Raw genomic sequence first — 27916 nt, 5'->3', positions numbered from 1 at the left:
CACCCTCCTGGACTCAAGTGATCCTCCTGCTTCAGCTTTCTGAGTAGCCGAGACTACAGGCATGTATCACCAAGCCTGGCTAATTTTTTGTTTTTTGTGAGGAGGGGGTTTCACTGTGTTGCCCAGGCTGGTATTGTCTTTAATTACTCACTGCCCTCCCAGTAAGGGAAATATATATCATACGTTGTTGATATGTGGCTTGCTTTGATCAATAACATGTGAGAAGTGATATACATTACTTCTATGTTGAGTCATATGATACAGAGGTAAGGCAACTGGTATCCACAAAGGCGTCTAACAGGGAGGCGGCTTGACCAGGAAGGAAGCCCAGGGCTTGGAATTAGGACATCTGGATTCAATTCCTGGCTCTGCCTCTTACTACCTGACAGGCCTAGGGCCAGTTGCTGGGCTTCAGTTGGCATCAACTTCTTCATTGGGAGAATGGGTTCAAATGATGGATTTGTACTGATGTCACATTCATTGTCTTTTCATCCTGCTGTAGTATAACATGGATCAACCACACAATAATAATCTCTTAAAAGAGAACACCTTGTCCCAAATTGAGTCCTTTTTTGCCTGTATGTGTCCCGTTGATTAAATTTTGTATTTGTCCCTGTACTTATTCATTACGTTGAGGCTTTTTCCCCCTAAAAATGAATATTCCTTCCATGAACCAAAGCAGCGAAAAATCCACTCATTCTAATTTTTAACAGAACAATTCCATTGGCTGATAAAGAAAAAAAAAAAAAAGAATGCTGTTTCAGGAGTGACTTGGAAGGTGCAGGAGAAACACCAACACCTCAGGATCTTGGATAAATGCAGACTCTTTGGAGTGTGTTGAGGGTTTTGATGGAGACATTTTGTAAAAGGAGCTGCAATGCACTGTTTTAGTTCCCCCTCAAGTCCTCCATGCTGCATTTCAGAACTCCCAGTTGAGCTCTTCACCTGCCCTGGTCACTTTCTTTTCCTTCTTCCGTGGGAGAAAGATTGTATTCCACTTGAGTTATACCAACCAGATTTCCTGAGCTAAGACCACCAAGGACGTAGTTGTGATAAAAAGTGAGAAGCCTAGGGTGAGGGTGCCTTTATAAATGGCCACTAGTCAGACCAAGAGTTGCAGTGCTTTCAAAATCATCATGTAGGCCGGGTGCAGTGGCTCACACCTGTAATCCCAGCTCTTTGGGAAGCCAAGGCAGGAGAATCACCTGAGCCCAAGTAGTGATACCTTGCCTCTACAAAAAATCAGAAAATTAGCTGGGCATAGTGGCCTGTACCTGGGGTCCCAGCTACCCAGAAGGCTGTGGGGGGAGGATTATTCAAGCCTGAAAGGTAGAGGCTGCAGTGAGCTGTGATCATGCCACTGCACTCCAGCCTGGGTGACAGAGTGAGACCCTGTCTCAAAAAAAAAAAAAAAGCTAATTTTCTGATTTTTTGTAAGTTAGCGATGTGTCTAGAAGTCACTCTGCTGGACACGTCTTCTAAAGGGTAAAGTTCTGGCACTGGGAGAGAAATAAAAAAGGACCTCTCCCCCCGAGAATGGTGACTTGGAGCCGTGATACAAGAAGTATCTAACTAAAATAGTGCCATGTCCTGGATTTCCTAGGCAATGTCCTGTGACCTCTTAGCAATCTCTATGACTGATGGCGACATCAATTTCGTAATGGATGGCCATGACAGGAGCAGGTGGGAGGACCAGCCTCTGCAACCCTGGAACAGGGTCTGGATTTCTCAGAGCTGTCCTTCTGTATGGACATTGCTTTGCTTCCTGGGTCAGCTGCAGGTGGGAAGGATGGCAAAACATTCTTCCACGTTGAAAGTCTTTCAGGACAGAGCTGTGTCTGATAATGTAGTATTTGGGCCTTCAGGGACATAAGGGATACTCCTGAAGTTTTGCTGGCTGGTTAAAGCTTTTTAAACTAATACATACAAAATGAAAATATACCCCTTCCTACCTTCACCAAGGAAAAAGGGTAGGACTCCACTCCATTTCCCACAAATTTAGTGGCTTAAAACAACATAAATTTATTGTCTTAAAATATTATTATTATTATTAACTTTTAAAGATGGGTGCTCTGTCAGTCGGGCTGGAGTACAGTGGTGCAATCACGGCTTACTGCAACCTTGAACTCCTGGGTTCAGGCAATCCTCCTGCTTCAGCTGCTCACGTTGCTGGGATTTAGGCATGAGCTGACATGCCATGCAAATTTATTATCTTGAAGTTGTGGAGGTCAGGTGTCCAAAATGAGTCTTTAGGGATAAAATCAAAATGTTGGCAAAGCTTTGTTTTTTCTGGAGTCTCTATGGGAGAATCATTTTCATACCTTTTCCAGCTTCTAGAAGTTACCCAAATTCCTTGGCTCATCGCCTCTTCCTTCATCTTCAAAGTGCATCGCTTCAACTTGCTTCCATTGTTACATCTCCTCTCTGACTCTCACGTTCCTGCCTCCCTCTTGTAAGGACCCTTGTAATTGCATTGAGCCCATCCAGACTCTAGGATAATCTCCCCATCTTACAATCCTTAGCCTAATCATATCCACAAAATCTCTTTTGCTATGTAAGGTGACAAATTTACAGGTTCCTAGGACTAGGACAAGGACATCTTAGGAACCATTATTCTGTCTACCACACTTGGTAACATAATAATAGAAGCACAGAGATATAAAGTAAAAAGTGCAATCACCCCCAATAATTTCAACTGCTTCTGTTATCTAGTTCTTCTGCTTATTTGACACGAAATGCTACATAACTTGCTTCTATATCTCTATTTCTTGATTCATCAACTTAAAAAGTATATATTGACTCTCTGTGACAGAAACAATCAATGGGGAAAGGAGTCCCTATTGAATGAATGGTGCTGGGGTAACTGTCTGGCCATATTCAGAAGATTAAAACTGGACTTCTTCCTTACACCATATACAAAAATCAACTCAAGATGGATTAAAGACTCAAATGTAAACCCTGTAAACTCTGGAAGAAAACCTAGGAAATACCATTCTGGTCATAAGCCCTGGCAAATATTTCATGACAAAAATGCCAAAAGCAATTGCAACAAAACCAAAAATTGACAAGTAGGACCTAATTAAACTAAAGAGCTTCTGCACAGCAAAATAAACTATCATCAGAGTAAACAGACAACCTACAGAATGGGAGAATATATTTGCTGAACCATGGCATCTGACAAAGGTCTAATATCCAGAATCTGTAAGGAACTTAAACAAATCAAGCAAAAAACAAAAACAAAAAACCATTGAAAAGTGGGCAAAGGACATGAACACTTTTCAAAAGAAGCCATACACACAGCCAATGGGCATATGAAAAAGTGCTCAACATCACTAATCATTAGAAAAATGCAAATCAAAACCACAGTGAAATACTATCTCACACCAGTCAGATTAGCTATTATTAAAAAGTCAAAAAACAACAGATGCGGCCAGATGCAGTGGCTCATGCCTGTAATCCCATTACTTTGGGAGGTGAAGGCGGGCGGATCACCTGATGTCAGGAGTTCAAGACCAGCCTGGCCAACATGGTGAAACCCCATCTCTGCTAAAAATATAGAAGTTAGCCAGGCGTGGTGGTGCATGCCTGTAATCCCAGCTACTTGGGAGGTTGAGGCACGAAAATCACTTGATCCTGGGAGGTAGAGATTGCAGTGAGCCAAGATTGTGCCACTGCACTCCAGCCTGGACAACACAGTGAGATTCCATCTAAAACAACAACAACAACAACAACAACGACAGAGGCTGATGAGGTTGCACAGAGAAGGGAACACTTATACAGTGCTAGTGGGAATGTAAATTACTTCAGTCACTGTGGAAAGCAGTTTGGCAATTTCTCAAATAACTTAAAACAGAACTACCATTGGACCCAGCATCCTATTATTATGTATATACCCAAAGAAATATAAATCATTGTACCACAAAAAGACACATACACGCATATGTTCATTGTGTTCAGTAGCAAATACATAGAATCAACCTAAATGCCTATCAATAACAGATTGGATAAAGAAAATGTGGCATATATACACCATGGGATACTACACAGCCATAAAAAATTAGTTCATGTCCTTTGCAACAGCACAGATGCAGCTGGAGGCCATTATTCTAAGTGAACTAACACAGGAACAGAAAACCAAATACTGCAGGTTCTCAATTGTAAGTGAGAGCTAAACACTGAATACACGTGAGTACGAAGAAGGGAACAACAGATACCAGAGCGTACTAGAGGGTGGAGGATGGGAGGAGGGTAAAGATTGAAAAACTAATTACTGGGTGACAAAATAATCTGTGCACCAAACCCCCGTGATATGCAATTTACCTATATGACAAACTTCTACATGTACCTGTGAACCTAAAATGAAAGTTTGAAAAGTATCTATTGAATCTCTGAATTTAACACACCTGCCTCCCTTCTCTTGCCCCTTGACACTTCCTTACTTCTTTAATTTAGTTATAGTTTAAACAACTTTTTTTTTTTTAGGCAGAGTTTCATTCTTGTTGTCCAGGCTGTAGTGCAGTGGCATGATCTTGGCTCACCACAACCTCCTCCTCCTGAGTTCAAGCGATTCTCCTGCCTCAGCCTCCTGAGTAGCTGGGATTACAGGCATGCGCCACCAAGCCTGGCTAATTTTGTACTTTCAGTATAGATGGGGTTTCGCCATGTTGGTCAGGCTGGTCTCGAACTCCTGACTTCGTGATCCGCCCACCTCAGCCTCCCAAAGTGCTAGGATTACAGGCGTGAGCCACCGTGCCTGGCTTAAATAACTCTTTTTTCCGTTTTTTAATGTGAAGAATAGAGATGGCATCTCACTATGTTGCCGAGGCTGGTCTCAAACTCCTGGTCTCAAGTGATCCTCCCACCTCAACCTCCTAAAGTGCTGGGATGATAGGCGTGAACCACCACACCCAGCTTTATATAACTTTTGACACTGACTTTCAGCACTCTTTATTGATTACCCACACATAAGATGTGAAAATTATTGTACCTGTACTTTCCTCCATTTTCCCTCTGACTCCTCTACGCTTAGCTTCTGTCAGTGATATCATCAGTTGTACATTGTTAAAGATTATTTTTCTGTAATTATAATTAAACCTTTCATGTGCTTTGTGTGTAGATTTATTCTCAAATTGAACATTAATCAGTGGGACTTTCAATATAACGATGATGAAGATATTAACTACTGAAGAATCAAGTGAGGTGTTAGACCTATAGAAAAGAAAATACAATCCTACATCATTGAAACTGTACTGCTTGGGAAAAAAAAGATCGTAAGCATCAAAATCAAGTGGAATCTTTTTCCTGTTGAGCAATTACTCATTATCAGTCTACATTTTAATTTGCCTTATAGAGACCCATGACTTTCTTGGATAGCCTTTTTTTTTTTTTTTTAACACTGGATACTCTATTTCTTTTCTTTTCTTTTCTTTTTTCTTTCTTTTTTTTTTTTTTTTGACTGTCATGTTCAAGGAAGAGAAAAAAAAAATCTTAGTGTCCTATTCAAACTGTATGTTTTGTAAATGCCACTTAAAAAGAAAGTTATTCATGTTAGATTCGTGTTCATTCTTGGATTCCATTTTCATTTTGCTAGAATGACACCTGAAGTAATTTTTTCAGAAATGGTGCATTGGAGGTTAACTCTTTGGGTCTTTACTTCTTTGGAAATGTTGATAATTGTTTGGCCGGGTATGGAATACTTGGTGAGAAATCAATTCTCTCAGAAATTTGAATTGTCATTTCATTTTCCTCTCGCATTCATTGCTGCTACTCAGTACTCTGACGCCAATAGATGTTCCTGACAGCTGATGATGAGAATGGAAACTGTTTGCATTTTCACCAGAAGCTTGTGAGTATGCTGATTTCCCTACAGTCTTGCTGGTAGAATGTGCTGCCAAATGTATGGATTTTTGTCAAAGTCGAAGGTCAGAAATGATATTCAGTTTAGTTTAAGTTCATATTTACATTATTATTATTATTTTTAGAGATGGGCTCTTGCTGTGTAGCCCAGCCTGGTCTTGAACTCCTGGGCTCAACCAATCCTCCCATCTTAGCCTTCCAAAGTGCTGGGATTACAAATGTGAGTCACTGCACCTAGCCTCTTTTTGCTTTCTTATTTACTTATATAAACTTTTGATTCAGTTTCTTCCAGAAGTCTATTATATAAACAAGTTTTCCATTTTTGCTTATCACTTTTTTTGTTGCTTTTGTTTTGTTTGTTCGTTTTGTTTTTGAGACAGGATGTCTGTCGCTCAGGCTGGAGGGCAGTGGCACAATCTTGGCTCACGGCAGCCTGGACCCCCTGGGTGCAAGTGATTCTCCCACTTCAGCCTCCTCAGCAGCTGGGACCACAGGCACCCACCACCACACCCGGCTAATTTTTATATTTGTAGAGATGGGGTTTTGCCATGTTGCTCAGGCTGGTCTTGAACTCCTGTGCTCAAGCAATCCGCCTACCTCAGCCTCCCAAAGTGCTGGGATTACAGGTGTGAGCCACTATACCCAGTCTTTTTCTTCAGGACTTAGACACTCTAATACACTCTTCCTTTTTTAATGATATAAGTATTGTCACAAGACCAAACTTACACACCTTACTTTCTTCGTTAGGATGAGTGTACCCTAGGAGACTCTCTGGACTCTGACATGACCCTTCTTGCAGATACCTTGTGGTCTCCTCTCTGATTCCTACCACCGTCACAGCTGAAGCTCAAGCTGGCCTTGATGACATGTTCATTCTTCCTTTCAGTGTTGGTTAGTGCTTCCTCAAATATCCAGGAATAACACAAATCTAATGAGAAATAAAAATTATAACCTTACTCTCACTAAAAAGGCCATAATAAAAAAGTAATAGATGTCGGCATGGATGCAGTAAAAAGGGAACACTTCTACACTGCTGGTGGGAATGGAAACTAGTACAACCACTATGGAAAACAATGTGGAGAAGCCTTAAAGAACTCAAAATAGAACTACCATTTGATCCAGCAATCCCACTGCTGGGTATCTACCCAGAGAAAAAGAAGTCATTATATGAAAAAGATACTTGCACATGCATGTTTATAGCAGCACAATTTGCAATTGCAAAAATATGGAAGCTGCCCAAATGCCCATCCATCAATGAGTGGATAAAGAAACTGTGATATATATATGATGGAATACTACTCAGAATACTAAAAGGGAATGAATTAATGGCATTTGCGGCAACCTGGATGGAATTGGAGACTATTATTCTAAGTGAAGTTACTCAGAAATAGAAAACCAAACATCGTATGTTCTCACTCATAAGTGGGAGCTAAATTATGACCATGCAAAGGCATAAGAATGATACAATGGACTTTGGGGACTTGGGGAGAAAGGTGGGAAGGGGGTGAGGGATAAAAGACTACAAATTGGGTCAAGTGCATACTGCTCTGGTGATGGGGGCACCAAAATCTCACAAATCACCACTAAAGAACTTACTCTTGTAACCAAATACCACCTGTTCCCTCAGAACCTATAGAAATAAAAACTTAAAAAAACAAAAATAAAAAAGAAATAAAAATTGTAAAACTTTTCTGAAGGAAATATATGAAGGCATATGAATTAAGAGATACTATGTTCCTGAAAGGGAAAATTTAATAGTTCTCTCTAACTTAATTATTTGCTACATTCCAATAAAAGTAAAAATTAATTCTTTTCCAACTTGAAAAGGTATTTTATTTTATTTTATTTTATTTTATTTTATTTTATTTTTAAGACAGTGTCTTGCTCTCTCACCCAGGCTGGAGTACAGTGGCGTGATCTCGGCTCACTGCAGCCTCCGCTCCCTAGGTTCAAATGATTCTCCTGCCTCAGCCTCCCAAGTAGTTAGGACTACAGGCACATGCCACCATGCATCGCTAGTTTCTGTATTTTTAGTGGAGATGCGGTTTCACCTTGTTGGCAAGGCTAGTCTCGAACTCCTAGACTCAAGTGATCTGCCTGCTTTGGTCTCCCAAAGTGCTGGAATTACAGGGGTGAGCCACCGCAGCTGGCCTGAAAAGGTATTTTAGAGGTCATCAGGAAGATTTCTGAAAACTTGTAATGAAGAGTAGTGCGTAAATCATCATCTAAAGTTATAGTAGCTAAACCAACATGATGCCAGTGAAGACTAGTGGAATAAAACATAAGACCTAGAACAAGGCTAAGTACACATGAGAAGTTAGTTTATGGTAAAATGACATTTCAAATTAGATGGAGAAGGCTAAAATATTTTTTAAAATGGTAGCATGAGCTGCTTCAACAAAAGTACCAAAAATGCAGCCTAAAATGGTGCTACTCTAAGTGTGGTTTACACACTGATGTTGATCCACAGCCTGTTCAAGGGCCATGATGAGGTAGGTTCTAAAATTGAGTGTAAGCATCTAGAAACTTTTAGAGCAATTTACATTGCAGTGATCTCCACGTGTGTGGTTGTTGGGCCAATCTTGCTGAACGGTGTATGTTGCCGTCTGGATGCTGAGGACATGTGTGGTGTGGTGATGGTCATGGCGTCTACACAGGCTAGTCAAGGGCAATAGGACTCTTTTACAAGTAAGAACTGAATGCGAAAATACTGAGTTAAGTCTGGGAAAATGTGACTGCATTTTAAACATTTTTATAACGTGCTACTTTTAATAATGATTTTATTTTTAATCAATTCTATTTGAAATTCACAGTTTAACATTATTAGCCCAATTCGATAAATACATTTTTGTTGCTTGTTTTTTAGCTTTGTATTATGAAATACTTTCAGGCCCACAGAAAAGTTATGAGAAAATGTAGAACACCCTTGTATACTCTTTAGCCATATTTTGTCGTTGTTACTTGTAATATTTTATCACATTTGTGTTATTTGCCCTTTCTCTGTATGTACATACGTGGCTGATGGTACTTTCTGACAATGGCCACAGCGGTAGCCATTGTCCCACAGGCTTTTCTAGAATCTTGCTGTCCCCATCAAGAGATGCATCTTAGCCCCTCCTCTTGGATTTGAGACTGCTACAACCAGTAGAATATGGCCACAGTGAGGCTACACCACTTCTGAGGTTAGGTCCTAGAAAGGATACAACTTCTGCCTTGTTACCTCTCCTGAGACACCCTAGGAGCCCAAATGCCAGTTAGTGAGGAAGCCTAGGACATATGAGGAGGCCACAGGTAGGTTTTCTAGTCAACAGCATCAGCATCGGCTTGGCGGACAGCCAGCATTCACCACCAGACAAGGGAGTGGCGATTCCATCCCCAACCCTTTGTGGCTTCCAGCTGAGGCCCCAGGTATCGTGGAGCAGAGACAAGCCTCCCATGCTGTTTTCTGTCCAAATTCCTGATACACAGAAACCACAAGCATAGTAACTGGCTGTTTTAAGTCACTGCATTTTTGGGGTAGTTACTCAGCCATGTTAACTAGAACTACATGTTAATAATCTTTTTTCTCTTTTTTCTGAACCATTAAGGGAATTCATTAGGGATACGATCCTCATTACCTCTTAATGTTTTTTAAAAGCAAGGGGAGTTTCCTGCATAACCACAGAGCAGCCATCAAAATCGGGAAATCAATGTTGAGACAATACCGCCTTCGAATCCATGGATCCCACTCACGTTGTCCCAACAGTGTCCCATCCAGCTCTAGGCTCTGATCCAGACCATATGTAGCACTTGGTGTCTTGAGTTTCTTTCAATCTGGAACTCAGCCTCCATCTGGCTTTTATAACCTTAGCAGTTTTGAAGAACATGGCAATTTACTCTGTAGAATGTCCCTCAGTTTGGATTTGTCTGACATTTGTTCATGGATATTTCTTCATTTCCTCATAGGTTTCCTCAGGTTATGTACTTTTTTTCAGAAGTTTTATAGAAGTGCTTCTGTGTTCTTCTCAGGGCATTAAATTAGGAGGCAGATGATTTTACTGTTTATCGCTTGGTTAAAATTGTGCCTGCTAAGTTCTCAGCTGTAAAGTTAATACACATATCGTACTTATTATTTTGTGTAAATTTTCTGTTCTTTATCAAAATCTCACCCACTAGTTTTAGTGTCCATTTGTGATTCTTTGCTTTAATCAGCAGTTACTACAGTGGTTGCTAAATATTGATTTTTAAATTTCATTATTCCCTCCACATTATTTATTTATATATTTATTTATTTGTAGAGATGGGGTCTCACTATGTTGCCCAGGCAGACCTTGAACTTCTGGTTTCAAGTGATTGTCCTGCCTTAGCTTCCCAAAATGCTGGGATTACAGATGTGAGTGACCACGCCCAGCCCCATCCACATTTATCAGTTGGCATTCTACCATAAGGTAGAATTCTTTCTGTATGCGTGTGTGTGTGTATGTGTTTGTGTGTGTGTGTGTGTATATGTATACATGTCTCAAGGTTCCTATTTCAATCAATGTACTATAATGTTACTTTTTTTTTTTTTGAAACAAGGTCTCATTGCATTGCCCAGGTTGGAGTATAGTAGCACAATCATGGCTCATTGCAGCCTCGACCCCCTGGGCTTGAGTGATCCTCCTGCTTCAGCCTCCCAAGTAGCTGACCCTACAGGTGCATGGCACTACATTTGGCTAATTGAAAAAAAAAAAAAATTATAGAGATGAGGTCTTGAGCATCTTTTCATATGTTCATTAGTCATTTGCATATCTTTTTTGGTGAAGTGTCTGTTCAGTTTTTTTAATGTGATTGTCTTTTTATTATTGAGTTGTAAGACATATATCCTGGTATAAGTCTTTTGTTAGATACATATTATAAATAATTGCAAATAATACTCCCATCCTGTGGCTTGTCTTTTGATTTTCTTAATGATGACTTTTGAAAAGAAAATAAATATACTTTATATAGGTTAAGCTTTTTGTGTCCCATATGAGACAATTTTGCCTACCTTAATGTTATAAAGATTTTCTCTACTACGTTTTCATTTAAAAGTCTTGTAATTGCTGTTTTTCCATTTAGGTTTACAATATATTTCTAGGTTTTGTGATTGTGTGAGGTAAGGATTAATGATCTTTTTTCCCTATATGGATATACAACTGTTCTAGCACAATTTCTGAAAAAGACTTTCCTTTCTTTATTGAATTCCCTTAGTACATTTGTAGAAAATGAATTGACCATATATAAATGAGTCTATTTCTAAATTCGCTATTCTGTACATTGATCTTTTTGCTTTCACCAATACTACATTGTCTTAATTTTTGTAGCTTTATAGTAAATCTTGAAAACAGATATTTTCCTCCAATTTCTTTTTTGTTTCTTTTTGAAACAGGATCTCACTCTGTCACCCAAGCTGCATTGCAGTGGCACAATGATGGCTCACTGCAGCCTCAATTTCCTGGTTTCAAGTGATCCTCCCACCTCAGCCTCCTGAGTAGCTGGGACTACAGGTATGTGCCTCCATGCCTGCCTGATTTTTTAAATTTTTATTAGAGATGAGGTCTTTCTATGCTACCCAGGCTGGTCTCAAACTCCTGAGCTTAAGCAATCCTACACACCTTGGCCTTCCAAAATATTGGGATTACAGTTGTAAGCCACCATGCCTGGCCTCTCCAACTTTATATTTTTAAAAATGACTTTTCTGTTCTAGGTCTGCAGGAATTCCAATCATACATTTTAGAATTAGCTTGTGAATTTCAACAAAGATACTTGCAGGAATTTTGATGGGGATTCCATTGACTCGCTAAGTCAATTTGGGAAGAACTGAGAATATCGAGTTTTCCTATCCTTGAGCATGCTATATTGCTCCATTTACTAAGGTCTTCTTTAAGTTTTTTCAACAATATTCTATTCTTTTCAGTGAAGAAGTCTTGCATGTCTTTTGGTAAATTTAATGTAGCCAATTTTAAAAAACTTTATGTATTATTTGTTATATTTATTGAAATATAATATTATTGACTCTAATAATAAGATATTTGGGGTTTGTCTTTGTTTTTTATCTACTTCATGATTTCTAATAATTTAATTTTATAATATTTCCTAAGAGCATCAGTTCATGAGAGATTGTCCTATACCACAGATAGCTTGTAAAGCACTTGTCTAGAGATATAAAGTCTAGTTCTGGTAAGTGCTTTCAGCTCTCATCATCTTCCAAGCATTGAGAAAGAGGCAAAAAGAGCCAAAACAGTGCATGCTGAACTCTTCTGAGAAACTATCTGGAAGCGGCACATATCAATCCTGTTTATATCCCATGCCATACCTAGCTGCAAGGGAGGCTGGAAAATCTAGCTTTAGCTGGCTGACATGGATCCAGTAACAGCTATTACTATGGAAGGAGGGAAACATGGAGATTAGGGGGAACTATTGGCAGTCTGCCACTATTGTTCCTTTTGGACAAGTAAAAGTTAATGCACTCTTCCCTTCCACTGTGCAGAGCCTCCTTCAGTGAGACATCTCAAAATCTAATCCAGTTTAATGGCTAGGATCTCAAGGTGATGTGCATTCTTCTCCACCAAGTTTGGAGATGGCTACGCATGGTCTTATGACCTACAAAAAAATCACATCATCTGTATCTCTTCCTATGTATGCAATATGAAATGGCGGACTAGGACCAGCACAACTGTTATAAAGATCCTTACTTGGAAAAGCAAAGAATGTAAAGTACACAGCAACCAGTGGTCCATAGCAATGATCAAATCTGGAAGCATTTGATTGTGAAGACTCCCTGCCCTAGCTAGCAATGGAGTGATATTTTGGCTGGACTCTGGTTCTACTCTTTGGGAAGAATCGTCTTGTCTGTTGTTCTCTGTGGCCCCTAATTCTGCAGTGACACTAGACACTAGAGAGTCTGGCCCATTTGAAGTCTGTGTAGTTTTCACCACCTGCTTCCTCTTGGTGCAGGATACACTCAGCTCTTCCCAGGGGAGGCAATCCAAAGTCTTATCAAACTATTGTATCTGGTTCAAAGTCCAGGATCTCAGGTTGATGCACAGTCTTTTCAATGATGTGTTGGAGGCTTTATAGTCTATTCTAGGAACTAGCACTCACCATTTCTTCTCCCAATTCATTGGCCAGAACTTTACACATGGCCATACCTGACTGCAAGAGTAGGAAATGTAGACTTCAGCTGGATGGCTTTGTCCTTGGCTAAAACTTAAGGAATCTCTTATTAGATAAAGAATATTCATGAATAGTCAGTTTCTGTCACACCAGGGCAGGCTGTCTCTCAGATACACCACACTGGCTCAAACATGGACCTCAGCATGATTCCATGATTCACGTACACATATAAATGCATACACACACAAAGCTTTTGTTGGTGATAATAGATTATTTAGTTTGGGGAAATTTATGCCATTATGTAACACACGATTAAAGTTATGATATTAGACTTTTTAAAAACAGCTTTATTAGGGTATAATTTTTTTCTTTTTTTTGAGATGAGATCTCATTCTGTTGCCCAAGCTGGAGTGCAGTGGCACAATCATGGCTCACTGCAGCCTCAGCCTTCTCAGGTTCAGGTGATTCTCCCACCTCAGTTTTTGTATTTCTGGTAGGGACAGGATTTTACCATGTTGCCCAGGCTGGATTTGAACTCCTGGACTTAAGCTATCCTCCTGCCTTGGCCTCCCAAAGTGCTGGAATTACAGGTGTGAGTTACTGCACCTGGCCTGGGGTATGACTGATATACATGAAACCACACTCATTGAATGTATATAATTTGATAAGTTTGGACATCACATGCACCAGTGATACCAACACTACAGTCAAGGTAATAAACATATCAATCACCTCTAAACGTTTCCTTATGTCCCTTTGACGTGTGTGTGTGTGTGTGTGTGTGTGTTAAGAACACTTATGAAATCTTCACTCTTTACAAATGTTTAAGTGTACAACACTGTATTGTTAACTATAGGCACAATGTTGTATAGCAGATCTCTAGAACTTACTCATTTTGTGTAACTATAATTTTACACCCATTGAACAGCTCTCCATTCTTCCCTTGGCCCCATCTGCTGGAAAGTACCATCCTATTTTCTACTTCTATGTTTTACTATTTTAGGTACCTTACATAAATGGAATCATGTCGTGTCTGTCCTTTTGTGTCTGCCTTATTTCATTTAGCATAATGTCTTCCAGTCCATACCTGTTGTTGCAAACGGCAGAATTTTCTTCTGTTTTAAGGCTGAATAACGTTCGTGTGTGTGTGTGTGTGTGTGCATGTGCATGTGCCACGTTTTTTAAGCTACTCATCTCTTGATGAAAGTTTGTGTTGTTTCTGTATCTTGGCTACTGCAAAAAGCGCTGTAATGAGCATGGGAGAGCACGTATCTCTTCAAGGTCCTGATTTCCATTCTTCTGGATAAATTCCCAGAAGCAGGACTGCTGGATCATATGGCAGTAACGATCCAGCACTTTCTTTTTCTTTAAAGACCCTCAGACATTTCATTATGCTTTTAAACTCGCCTTCTGCTTTTCTCTTTACTTTTCTCACTCTGTATTTCCAGATTACTGCTCATTCCTAATGCTGGGTGGCTTAGCTTTCTATTTGTGTTCTTAGCCACTTATTATGCCCTGACAGTCTCACTTTCCACCGAAGTGATTTTTTTAAGCAATTTTGCTAAGCGGAAATTATTCTCCTCTAAAAGGAAATCAGTGGCCAAATTTAAAAATTATGATTGTCTTTTACCCTGCTCTGAGTTTGTGCATGGTAAAGAAGAGATTGGAAAGAAAAATATATTAGATTGGTGCAAAGATAATTGCGATTTTTGCCATTACTTTTAATGGCCAAAAGTAAATGGCCATTTGCTTTTAATGCTATTACTTTTAATGGCAAAAGCCTGCACTTACTTTTCCATCAACTAATACAAAAAATATAAAGTACAAGTAATTGTAGAGTAAGATTGTGAACATTTTACTTTTTTCTCTTTTACAAATTTATTATTATAAAAATGTATTTCCTTGATCATAGGAAAAATATAACAGATGTATTAAAAAAAGCAGTATTTTTTCCTGAAAATCGGCAAACACTTGGCATAAATTACGTTCAACCTACCCTGTCTACATTTCCATATGTAAAAAAATAGACAAGATCTAATGAGAATAGCTAAAATTCATTGGGTGCTGACTATGTGCTAGGCAATTCACTAGATACTGTATATGAATTAACTAAGTCACTATTTATAACAACCCTATAGAGCAGGTACTGTTTTTATTATTTTCATTTTATACATAAGAAACTAAGCACAAAGAGCTTATCACTTGTGTGAGCTCACACAGCTAATGAGAATAATAATCAAACAAATACATACAGCACTTACTATATTAGAGTGCTTCTCTAAGTAAGTGCTTTATATATAATAATGCCATTTAATTCTCACATGAACCCAGTGTGACAGACAATATTATGGCCCCCATTGATAGATGAGTAAATTGAGGCCCAGGAAGGTTTAGAAACTTGCCTCAGGCTCCTCAGCTAGTAAGTGGTGGTATGGGTTGGATCTGCGGCTCTGCCCAAATCTCATGTTGAATTGTAATCTCCAGGGTTGGAGGCGGGGCCTGGTGGGAGGTGATGGGCTCATAGGGGTGGATTTTTCATGAATGGTTAGCATTATCCACCTGATGCTATTCTTGTGATAGTGAGTGAGTTCTTGCGAGCCCTTGTTCTTTAAAAGTGTGTTGTAATGTCAGAATAGCCTTGCTCTCTCTTGCCCCTGCTTTCACCACGTAAACTGCCTGCTTTACCTTCCATCATGAGTAAAAACTCCCTGAAGCCTCCCCAGAAGCAAATGCTGTCGTACTTCCTGTACAGCCTGCAGAACTGTGAGCCAATTAAACCTCTTTTCTTTTTAAATTACCCAGTCTCAGATATTTCTTTACAGCAATGCAAGAATGGACTAATACAAGTGACAAGGCTGGATTTGAATCTGGACATTTTGGGTGCAGGTCCACGCTCCTAAGCTTTGTACTCCTAAACATTAACATGCACTACATGGGCTTGAATTGTAAAGTTAACAAGTTTATCCTGTCAAATGAGAGGGTTCTTGCAGAGACTACCTTTGAGAATACTAGTATCAGGGAGGTAAACCCTGGTGAATAAGCTCTGCTACTGCTTGGTCATTATGTGTGTTAAGTTGGTGGAATTGAATTTCCATGGAATCTAGTTGGGTGCATCTATTCACAGCAGGGCAGGAGGACTCCTAGGAGGGCAGGGTTTGAATTACAGCAACCTAAAAATGAAGTGAGACCCTTGCCTGGAAAGTAAACACCGGAATGCTTATTCAAAAAGCAGAGCCTGGATTTGTTAGGCTCTCTCGAGAGATGCCATAATTATGAAAGGCCTTATCCCTGCTGGCTTCCTGTGCACAGCAAAGCCTAATGATGCTGGCAGGTCATACAAGCTTGCACTAATGGGCTCATGTTTTATTTATTCAGGTGCTGATTTGACATTGCCTAGCCCTAGTGAATCTATGGATTTGGAAATAACTGGGTTCTCTCTCCATACTGTGATGTTATCTCCAAAAATGAAGGAAATGAGAAACAGGAAAGGTCTTGAGATTCCCTGCAGATCGCTCCTATAGTTTACAATAAGAATTCAAATACTACAAAAAGCATTAGGCAACATTTAAAACACAAATCACCAGTGTTTAACATGATATATTGCAAAGAAATTTCTGGCACCGAAAGTCTCTCTTTAAGCAACACTTCCACCCAGTGCCAACTAAATAATGTAACAGCATCTGGACTCTTTCTAAATTGAGCATGAAATTATGTATTTCTCCCATGACACAGATGATACCAAAAGGCAACGTTTCCTAAAATAAAAAATGAAGGGTGAATTAAGCAGGCTAAGGAAGACTCTTTCTTTTATTTATTTGTTGCCTTCTTTCTTTTATTTTTAAATAACTTTTATTGTTGAAATAAAACCTACCTACAAGAGTAAAAAATTATGGATGTATATCTGGGCACATTTTTACACATACGCAGAAAGATCCTACATATGTTAAAAGTATAATAAGCCAAAATTATGAATAGCTATATGGCAATAAGTTTGAAAATTTAGACAAAGTTGAAAAATTTTTTGAAAAACACAAATTACAATTTTTATACTAATCTTAAGTGAAACTAAATACGTGAGTTCATAATGACGTTTTAAAATTTTGGCTCTCTTTGAAGGGTGATAGGGAGTCAACTCATTGTTTTTAATACTGTTTTTCTTAAAAATGAAAATAAGCATTTTTTCTGGCTTCCTTATAGAAATGGCACTAGATATTGTTAATTCCATCTACATGAGTAAATGGAACAAGCTCTCCTGTCCTCTGCATTTCCTATAAAATGGCGTTTGGACTGTGCACAGTGGCTAAAGCCTGTAATCCCAGGACTTTGGGAGGTTGAGGTCCACCCAGACTTTGTCAATGACTTATCTACTTTCTGTTTCTATGGATTTGCCTATTCTGGACATTTTATATAAATGAAATCTTATATGACCTCTGTAACTAGTGTTTTCAATGCTTATCCATGTTATGGAACATATCAATAGTTCATTAATTTTTACTGGTAAATACTATTCATTGTATAAATATACCACATTTTGTTTACTCATTTACCAGTAGAAGAATATTTGGATTGTTTTTACTTTTGAGCTATTATAAATAATTCCTCTACGAACATTTATATGCAAGTTTTGTGTGTACATATGGTATTTTTCTCTCTGATATATACCTAAGAATGGACTTGGTCTAGATAACTCTGAGTTTTTGTTTTTTGAAACGGAGTTTCGCTCTTGTTGCCCAGGCTGGAGTGCAATGGCGAGATCTCGGCTCACCGCAACCTCCGCCTCCTGGATTCAAGCGATTCTCCCGCCTGAGTCTTCCTAGTAGCTGGGATTACAGGCACCCACCACCATGCCCCGCTAATAACTCAGAAAATTTTGAGGGTCTAGATAACTGTGAAAATTTAGGAACTACCAAACTGTTTTCCAACATGGCTACACGACTTTAAAATTTCATCTGCAAAAGATTAGGGTCCTGATTTCTCCACACCCTCACCAACACTTGTCTGTCTTTTTTATTATAGCCAGTCTGGTAAATATGAAATGGTATGTTATGGTGGTTTTTATTTGCATTTCTCTGATGGTTAATAATCTTGAGAATGTGTTTATGTGCTTACTGGTCATTTGTTTATCTCCTTTAGTAGTGAAATGTCTGTTCAAGTCTTTTTTTTTTTTTAATGTAGGGTCTCACTCTGTTTCCTAGGCTGTAGTGCAGTGGCCAGATCATAGCCCGCTGCAGCCTCCACCTCCCTTGCTCAAGTGGTCATCCCATCTCAGCGCCCCTCCCCTTACCCCCAGTAGCTGGGACTACAGGTGTGTGCCATCATGTCCAGCTAATGTTTGTATTTTTTGTAGAGATGGGGTTTTGCCATGTTGCCCAGGCTGCCATCCATTTTTTAAATTGAGTCGTTTGGGTTTTGTTGTTGATTTCTAGGAGTTCTTTATATATTCTGAATATTAATCCCCTCTCAGGTATGATTTGCAAATATTTTCTCTCATTCCCTGGATTGCTGTCTCACTCTATTGACGGTTCCTTTGATGCACCAAAGTTTTTAATTTTGATAAAGTTCTATTCATCTATTTTTAATATTGTCAGTTGCTCTTTTGGTGTCATATCTAAAAAAAACCCTTGCCTAACCCCAAGTCACAAATATTTACTCCTATGTTTTCTTCTAACAATTTAATATTTTAGCTCTCACATTTGGGTTTATGATTCATTTTGAGTTAATCTTTAAATATGGTGTAAGGTAGAGGTTCCAATTCAGTCTTTTGCTTGTAGATATTCACTTGTCCCAGCAATGTTTGTTGTATTCTTCCCCTATTGTTGTGTCTTAACATTCTTATTTATTTTTTCAATTTCTCCAACTTTTTATTTTATTTCCAACTTTTATTTTAGGTTCAGAGGGTGTATGTACAGGTTTGTTACATGGGTAAATTTCATGGCCATTCATTGAAAATCAGATGGTCAACAGGCTGTGTACCAGCAAAGCAACAGTTGCAACAGCTGTGCCCCATTCTCCTAGGATAGTCTGAACCAGCACATGCGGTGCTGGGTGAGAGGATGGTGTGATAATTCCCTGCAAGAGATTATTTGAATATATTTTGCTCTATAAGGATGGAGTCATGTTTCAGATTGAGCAAGCTACGAAGCAGTGCTCAAAGATGACCCTGACAGAGCCCTAGGAGCCTCCTGACATTCCTCAGAACTCCACCTTTGAAGATCAATACTCTATTGGGGGCCCTCAGGTGCAGACCACTGTCCAGGTGTCATTGGACAGAAAGTCAGCCAGATCCTAGGAAATCTGGATTGGCATCTATACAGTCAAAGATTGTTACCCTGTCCGGGAAACATGTACCAAAAATTACTGTGTGACGCTGTCCAAGTGATTTTTGGACACATGGCTGGGCGCTAAAGAACCCTTGGTGTTTACCCCTCCCAGCACATGCCAGATGGCCCAAGCACAGAAGAAGAGCAAGAATTGTTCCTGGTGAGCCTGTAAACACACAGAAGTTATAGCACTGGATGTCAGTCGCCAATGGCTTCCACTGGAGATGGTTTTGAGACTGGTTGGGATGAGAATCTTTATTTGAGATAAATATAATTCTAGGAAGATACACATTGATGTGGGTGTTTGTGGCATGTTTGATTTTGACTACTCAAGGTATGTTTACAGAAGAAAATTGAATAGAGAGGATGTGGTAACATGGCCTGGCTAGGTGGCTAATATGAACACTTCACATATTTCCAACGCCTATTTGGGTCTGAGTTTTTTGCATGTGCAGGTATATATGCAGTGCAGTGCAATGCCATACAATGAAGGGAGAGGTCAGTAGCAGCAGGAAGGAGGATTAGTGACATTGTTCCACATTGTTGGTGATTAAAAAAAAGCAGAATGATTTTGGTTAAAAATAAAAGACAATCAGTTGACTATGACTGTGAATGTTAAAAATTTATTTGTCTTTTTTTTTTTGAGACAGAGTTTCACTCTTGTCACCCAGGCCGGAGTGCAATGGTGCGGTCTCGGATCACTGCAACTTCTGCCTCAGCCTCCCCAGTAGCTAGGATTAGAGGTGTGTGCCACCAGGTCTCGCTAACTTATATTTTTAGTAGCGATGGGGTTTCATCATGTTGGCCAGGCTGGTCTTGAACTCCTGACCTTAGGTGATCCGCCCACCTCAGCCTCCCAGAATGCTGGGATTACAGGTGTGCGCCATCTTGCCCAGCTGTAATACATTTTCAAATGAAGAAGTGTAAGCCGGGTATGGTGACTCACACCTGTAAACTTAGCACTTTGAGAAGCTGAGGTGGAGGGCCTGCTTGAGCCCAGGAGTTTGTGATTGCAGTGAGCCATGATTGCACTACTATACTCCAGCCTGGTGATAGAGCGAGACCCCATCTCAAAAAAAAAAAAAAAAGAAAAGAAAAAGAAAAAAGTGTGAGTCCTCCAATTTTGTTCTTTATTTTAAAGATAGTTTTGGCTAATCTGGGTCTCTTGCATTTCTATATGAGTTTTAGGATCAGCTTGTCTGTGTCTGCAAAAATGGCAGCTAGGATTTTAATAGCAACTGCATTGAATCTGTAGATCAATTTGGGGAGTATTACCATCTTAATAATACTGAGACTTCTGATCCGTAAACATGGGATATCTTTCCATATATTTAGGTCTTCTTTAATTTCTTTCAACATTTTATAATGGTTAGTATAAGCTTTGCACTTATTTTGTTAAATTTATTTCTGAGTATTTTATTATTTCAATGTTATTGTAAATGCACTTGTTTTCATTTTTGATTGTTAATATGGCTTGGCTGTGTCCCCACTTAAATCTCATCTTGAATTGCAGTTCCCATAATCCCCATGTGTCATGGGAGGGACCCAGTGGGAGGTAATTGAATCATGGGGGTGGTTACCTCCATGCTGTTCTCCTGATAGTGAGTTCTCGTGAGATCTGAAGGTTTTATAAGAGGCTTCCCTCTCAAACCCTGCTTCGCTCTGTACTGCTTGCTCCTGCCGTGATCGTAAGTTTGCTGAGGCCTTCCCCAGTCCTGCAGAACCGTGAGTCAATTAACTTCTTTCCTTTATAAATTACCCAGTCTCAGGTATTTCTTCATAGAAGCATGAGAATGGACTAATATAGTTGTCCTTTGCTAGTGCATAGAAATAGAATTCATTTTTGTATGTTGATTTTGTATCCTGAAAACTGATAAATTCATTTATTGACTCTAACAGATTTTTGTGAATTACTTAGGAGTTTCAAGACAGTCTGGAAATAGAGATAGTTTCACTTCTTCCTTTCCAATCAAAGTGCCCTTTATTTCTTTTTGTGGTGTCATTACCTCCATTAGGATGTTGAATAGAAATGCTGAAATTGGACATTCTTGTGATGTTCCTCATCTAAGGAGAGATCTGTCAATATTTCAGCATTAAATATAATGTTAGCTGTGACTTTTTCACAGAAGTCTTTTATAAGGTTGTGGAAGTTACCTTTTATTTTTAGTTTATTGAGTGTTGGTATTATGAGATGTTGGATTTTGTCAGACTCTGTGTCTACTGAGATGATTGTGTGGGTTTTTGCTTTATTAATATGGATTATTATATGGATTAATTTTCATAGGTTGAACCAACCTTGCAGTCCTGTGATAAATCACACTTAAATGGTATAATCCTTTTATGTGTTGTAGGATTTGGTTTGCTAGTAGTTTGTCAAGAAACTTTGCAAATATATTCATAAGTGATATTTGTTGGCAGATTTCTTTTGCTTTCAAGATGAGACCAACTTCTTAGAATAAGTTGGGAAGTGTTTCCTCTTTTTCTATTATTTGGAAGTTTGAGAAGCATTGGTGTTAGCTATTCTTTAACCATATGGTAAAATTTACCAGTAAAGCTATTTAGGCCTGGTTCTTACTAATTCATTTTTTAAAATTAATACTTGTTACAGGTCTATTTAGATTTTAGATTTCTCTATTTAGATTTAGAAAACTCATTTCAGGAGTTTCTGGCTTTCTAGGAATTTCTCCTTTCATTTAGGTTATCTAATTTGTTGGCATACCATAGTTCAAAATATTCTTTTATATTCCTTTTTATTTCTGTAAGGCCAATAGTAATGTCTCTTCTTTCATTTCTGAAATTAGTAATTTGAGTCTTCTTTTTTGTTTTCCCTTGGTCAGTGTAGCTAAAAAATTGTCAGTTTTGTTGTTCTTTTTAATAAAATGTCTTTTGTTTTATCCCTATTATTTTTATATTTTATTCCATTTATTGCAACTCTAATTTTTATTATTTTCTTTCTTCTGCTTGCTTTTAATTTAGCTTCCTCTTATTTTTCAAGTTTCTTAAAATAGAACATCAGGTTATTGATTTGAGGTTTTTATTCTTTTTTAATACAGGAATTTATACCTACGAATTTCTCTCTAAGCACTGCTTTAGCTGTGCCCCATACGTTTTGATATGATGTATCTTCATTTTCATGAATCTCAAATTTTCTAATTTCCCTTACAATTTTCTTCAATTTATTAGCCATTTAATTGTATATTGCTTAAATTCAATGTGTGTGCATTTCCCAAATTTCTTTGTGTTGTTTGTTTATTTTATTCTGCTGTGGTTAGAAAACATACTTAGTATGATTTCAACTTTCCTGAATGTATTCAGTCTTGGTTTATGACCTAGCCTATGGTCTATCCTGGAGAATCATCCATGTGAACCTGAGAAGAATTTGTGTTCTATCTTTTTGAGCACATTATTCTATAGATGTCTGTTAGGTAGGGTTAGATTATAGTGTTATCTAAGTCTTCTTATTGTTCTTCAGCCTACTTTTGACCCACTATTGAAAATGGGATATTGGCTGGGTGCAGTGGCTCATGCCTGTAATCCCAGCACTTTGGGAGTCTGAGGTGGGTGGATCACTTGAGGTCAGGAGTTTGAGACTAGCCTGGCCAACATGGTGAAACCCTGTCTCTACTAAAAATACAACAATTAGCGTGGCATGGTGCCAGGCGCCTGTAGTCCCAGCTACTCTAGAGGCTGAGGCACAAGAATCGCTTTTACCTGGGAGGCAGAGTTTGCAGTGAGCTGAGTTCATGCCACTGCACTCCAGCCTGGGTGACAAAGCAGGACTCCATTCCAAAAAAAGAAAGAAAATGGGATATTGATAATTCTAACTGTTGTTTTTGAATTTGAATTACCTATTTACCCCTTAAAATTTTTCCTTCTCTACTCTAAGTCTTCACATCTTTCAAGTCCTTTCAGTTAAGCTATTGGACACCATATGCAATCTGTTCTTTGGGCAGTCATTGATGTCTTTAATCTTTTCACTTACCACAATTTGGATAATCTGGGCTGTCCATTGCATCTTTCTGGAGATCCTTAAGAGACATTTCTGGCCTGATTTGGCTCGATAATGATTGGCCTAGTCTGCACAGATAATTTTGCTCTGTGAATGCAAGTTCCCAAACAGATTTCCCAAAGGCAGGTAGAGCAAGTGGAAAACCACGAAGCCAGCTGCCCTCCATATTGAAAGATCCCATCGGGTTGCTATGGTCAAGTGAGAGAGAGGTCAATGGCATTCTTTCTGGGCCATTCCTGAATAAGAAATCATGTCAAGTTGCCCTCAAATACTTTCTATAATGAAGCCTTCCTGAACTTTGAGTCATTTTCTTAGTGGTTGCCCTGGATTACCACTAGCATGCTTACAGTAATCTAATTTGACTTCATGTTTATTTAAACTAAAGAGCTTTGGCACAGCAAAAGAAACTATCAGCAGAATATACAGAAAACCTACAGAATGGGAGAAAATGTTTGCAAACTACACATCTGACAAAGGTCTAATATCCAGAATCAGTAAGGAACTTAAACCATTTCACAAACACAAAATCAATAACCCCATTAAAAATGGGCAAAAGACATGAACACACACTTCCAAAAAAAAAAGACATACAAGTTGCCAACAAACATATGAAAAAATACCAAACATCATAATCATCAGAGGAATGCAAATCAAAACCACAGTGAGATACCATCTCACATCAGTCAAAATGGCTACTATTAAAAAGTCAAAAAATAACAGGTACTGGTGAAGATAGACAGAAAAGGGAACAGTTATACCCTGCTGGTGGGGATGTAAATTAGTTTAGCTACTGTGGAAAGCAGTGGGGAGATCATAACTACCATTTGACCCAGCAATTCCAGTACTGGGTATATACCCAAAGCCCAATAAATTGTTCTGTCAAAAAGATGCATGGACTCATATGCTAATCATAGCACTATTCACAATAGTAAAGGCAAGGAATCAACCTAGAGGCCCATCAATGATAGGCTGGGTAACGAAAATGTGGTACATACACACCATGGAATATTACACAACCATAGAAAAGAACCAAATTATGTCCTTTGCAGCAGCTGGAGGTCATTATCCCAAGCAAACTAATGCAGGAACAGGAAACCAAATACTAGATAATTCTTTGTCATGGGGGCTTTCCTGTACATTGTAAGATGTTTAGTAAGTATTCTTGGCTTCTACCTACTGGATACCAGCAGTACTCTCCATTGTAACAATTAATAATATCTCCAGACATTGGTAAATCACCTCCAAATGAGAAGCATTGGATTAGAGGCTTATCACTTTTATGGATCTTTGAAAAATATTGGCATTTGACTATTGATTTGAATTTTTTTTTGTCTTCTGAATCTCTAGTATGTTGATTCTTTTCTCTAACTTTTTGGACTTGTGGAATACAGTTATAACTATTCTTATATTATTTTCTGCCAATTCTAATATCTATGCCAAGGCTGGGTTGGTTTTGATGGATTCATTTTCCTCCTCATTATGGGTCATATGTTCCTGCTTCTTCACTTACTTAGTAAATTTTGACTGGATACCAAACCTTGTGAATTATACTTTCTTGCTGGATATGTTTGCATTTCTAGAAATGTTCTTGAGTTTTATTCTGATAGACTATTGAGTTACATGGAAATTGTTTGATTCTTTGGTCCTTGCTTTTAAGATTTATTAGGTAGGAAGAGAGCAGTGTTTAATCTGGAGTTAATCATTTTCCACTATGAAAGCGAGACTCTTCTGAATGGTCTACCTAATGCACCATGAATTATGAGGCTTTCCTGACTGGCTGGTGGCAACAGGCACAACTCCCAGCCCCGTGTGAGCTCTGCACACTGTTCCCTTTATTCATTTCGGGACATTCTTTCTTTGGCCTGGGGTAGTTTTCTCACATACTTAGGCCCATCTGTGCTTTGCTAGCTGATAGTCTACAGATCTCTGGAGTTCTCTCTTGTGTGCTCCTACTCTCTCCTCTCTGGTACTCTGCCCATAAACTGTAGCCACCCTGGTCTCCCTAGACTCAGCTCTACCTTCTAAACTCTGGGAGTCCCGTATACTCTGCAAAGGATTTTCCACCCTGTGCTGCATCCTGGAAGTTCTCTCAAGGCCGTAATCTGGTCAGTCATAATGTTCATGTTGTTAGTTTTCTATCTCTCTGGGGTCACTCCTCTTTGTTGTCTGATGTTCAATGTGTTACAAACTTTGTTTCATAGATTTTGCTGCTTATTAACAATTATTTCATGTACCCATTTAGTTTATATTGGTCAGAAATATAAGCCTATGTAAATATATTTTTAAAATCTTCAGAAATGGGGTATGATTTTAGAAAAATATAGCTTACCAAATTTAACTAAAGAACTAGAAAATATGAAGAGATACATAACTACAAAATAAATTGAAACTGAAGTCTGTGCAGAAATTAACATCAAGATCAGGCAGATTTACAGTCAATGTCTATAAATTGTTCAAGGAACAGATAACTCTAGTCTCATAAAAAATATTCTAGAGAACAAAAGATGAAGGAATTTTCTCAACTTCGTTTTATGATGCTAATAAACTTTGACAACAAAACCATTCAAGGCAATAAGAGGAAAGAAAGTTTTAGGCTAATCTTGCCATGAATACAGATACACAAAATCTAAATCTAGCAATGTATATTTTTTGAAAATATTAAATCTAATCATGGCCATCCCTTGCTTTGGGATCTTCAGTGGTTTGACATATTTAGAATAAAATCAAAATGCCTTTCCATGGCTCTATCAGGCTTTATGTGATTTGTTCCGTACTTGGCCCTCTGATTCCTCCTACCCTCTTCCCTTCTCTTTCCACTCTTGTGTTTCACTGTCTATTAAATACAATTTGCTTTTTTTTTTTTTTTTTTAAACAATTCCGTGCTTTCATACTTGCTCTTCCCCACCTCCTTTTTAGAAAGTCCTTCCCTGTCCACCTTTCCCATATAGCCTCCTTTCCTTTTGTCCCTCTGTCATCTTTCCTTGCTTTATCTTCTTCATGGCACTTATTAGCTGTGATTATTCATCACTATGGGATTACTATTATCTTTTATTTGTTACTAGTACTCTCCTTCTTCCTAGTATATAGACTGTAGGAGGAAGAGGACTTAATTTTACTCACCTCCGTATTAGCACCTAGGACTATGCTTGATTCATAATAAAGGCTCAATAAATATAGGTTGAATTAATGGATATCATATCTTCCAAATATCTGTTTTAAGGTTAAATATCCTCATGCTATATTTTTCCTTTAATGAAATTAATATTTTGGAGTATAAGTTGATTAAGTAGATAATTTAATTGTAACTTATAGTAAACAGTTATTCATTAGAATTAATTGGAATACACAATTACATTTTTATCATAAAATTCTTCAAACATACACAAATAGAGAGTGTAAAATAAACCTTTATACATGCTTTATACAGATTCAATTATCACAATTTGCCCTACTAGCTTTATTTTCCCCTTTTCCTGAAGTATTTTTTAAAATATGATTCAGTAAGTCATGTCAGTCTCCTTTCCATAGTTAGGTGTGGGTCTAAAATATGGATATTTTCTGAACTAACTATGACATTATTCATGTTTAGTAACATTATTAACAACTCTTTTATGTCTTTTGGTATCCAGATCACAACTAGAAGTTTTCAATGACCTTCAAAAGTATTTTTATATTTAGTTTGTCTAAAGCAGAATCCCAGAAGAAATCTACACATTATATTTTGTTGTTTAGTGTTCTTAAGTTAAGCAAAAACTCTAGAACAATATCTCCTCCCCTTTTTCCATGCTACTTACTTGTTTCAGAAACTGGGTCAGTTGTCATACGAACATGCCATGGTTTGAATTTGTCTGTTTTTTTTCTGGTGCTGCCACCTAATTTGTTCTTCTATTCCTCATACTTCTCGTACACAGAAGTTAGCCATAGAGCTTGCTAAAGTTCAGTTTCTGATTTCCTGGCCAGACAATTTCACAGGTGATGTTTTGTGTTTGTATTACATCATAACAGAAGGCACACAAATGTCTGCTTGTTTAACCTTTAGTAATGCTAAGATTCATCTCTCGTTTTAGTGGGCAATGGCTTGAAACTTGCATTATAAGTTCCCCATCAATTTATCCCCCTTTATATATTTTGAGATGGTATTTCGCTCTTGCTGCCCAGGCTAGACTGCAGTGGCACAATTTTGGCTCACTGCAACCTCTGCCTCCTGGGTGCAAGTGATTCTCCTGCCTCAGCCTCCCAAGTAGCCAGGATTACAGGCATACGCCACCACAACCGTATTTTTAGTAGAGACAGGGTTTCACCATTTGGCCAGGCTGGTCTCGAACTCCTGACCTCAGGTGATCTACCTGCCTCGGCCTCCCAAAGTGCTGGGATTACAGGCGTGAGCCACTGCAGCCGGCCCTCAATTTATCCTTTAATGGTTTTCCCTATTTATGATATTTCACTAGTGGTTGCAAAACGATGGTTTAGAAAAGTTATTACACTTCTTCATGGATTAGCTCGATGTTTTCTGAGAAGAGAGAATTTTTCCTCATCCACCTAAGCTATTCGGTTATCCTAAAATAAGGTTAAGCATTGAATCTTTGTATTTAAATTATAAATCTTCAGAGTAAAA

The 27916-nt window shown here is 38.4% G+C and overlaps 1 pseudogene; it reads left to right on the top strand.

The window, feature by feature from the left end:
• Positions 1-1444: 1444 nt before the first annotated feature.
• Positions 1445-19456, top strand: LOC112630137 (annotated as a pseudogene).
• Positions 19457-27916: the final 8460 nt, after the last annotated feature.

Source organism: Theropithecus gelada, chromosome 8 (assembly GCF_003255815.1).
Source record: "Theropithecus gelada isolate Dixy chromosome 8, Tgel_1.0, whole genome shotgun sequence".
In the NCBI taxonomy this organism is placed as follows: Eukaryota; Metazoa; Chordata; class Mammalia; order Primates; family Cercopithecidae; genus Theropithecus; species Theropithecus gelada.
This window is presented reverse-complemented; position numbering and strand designations above follow the sequence as displayed.